The 616-nt window shown below is 40.3% G+C and overlaps 1 long non-coding RNA gene across 1 annotated transcript in view; it reads right to left on the bottom strand.

Annotated features, from left to right (window-relative positions):
• Positions 1–360: 360 nt before the first annotated feature.
• The window catches only part of LOC147819252 (uncharacterized), a 2,605-nt gene continuing 2,349 nt past the window's right edge, over positions 361–616 (bottom strand). Inside the window, exon 3 of the long non-coding RNA XR_015437097.1 lies at positions 361–507. This is a non-coding gene — a long non-coding RNA (uncharacterized LOC147819252). The remainder of the gene's footprint in view (positions 508–616) is intronic.

The following is a 616-nucleotide window of genomic DNA, read 5'->3' as shown; positions in this document are numbered from 1 at the left end:
TGCTGGCAGCCACGGTATTTCAGCGCAGCACTTCGCCGTGTGATAATATACAGTATATTTGTGTTTTATGTTTGATGTCTAAATGTTGTTTTAATTGTGTGTTTTTCAGCTGTTGTCACCAAGTTAAATTCCTGTGTACTGTGTACATTTGGAGAATAAAAGTGATTCTGATTCTGATCTGAATAAAAAATAAGGCAGTAAAACTTTGGTGACTAAAAAACAACAAACAAACAAACAAATATCCAGATGTGTCACACACTGTGGAGACGCTCAGATGGTCACAGAGCGACTTCAACATGAGGGCAAAGACAAATACTTTCTCAGATGATTAATTCTGACATGGAGATTCACACTAATCAGCATCATGAATGTAAATTTCTCTCTTACTGTGTGTGTGAAGGTCCAGGTTCATTCCTGAAGAACAGAGGTTCTTCTTTGGACCGGTCACTCTTCATAGACCAACAGCTGGGGACTGGAGACTCTGCTCTCTGTCTGTAGGACTCACCTCTGCAACACAAACATGTTTCATTCATATTATTTCAGTATTGTTCTTGTTCTCACCCTCTCCTCAGGTACAGACCTGTTACAGCACCAGTGGAAGAGGGTTCAACATCAG

The sequence above is a fragment of the Seriola lalandi genome, unplaced genomic scaffold (assembly GCF_002814215.2).
Source record: "Seriola lalandi dorsalis isolate HSWRI2012SDOR001 ecotype SW California unplaced genomic scaffold, Sedor1 jcf7180002054177, whole genome shotgun sequence".
Lineage (NCBI taxonomy): Eukaryota > Metazoa > Chordata > Actinopteri > Carangiformes > Carangidae > Seriola > Seriola lalandi.
The sequence above is the reverse complement of the archived record's forward strand: the minus strand, read 5'-3'. Positions and strand labels throughout refer to the sequence as shown.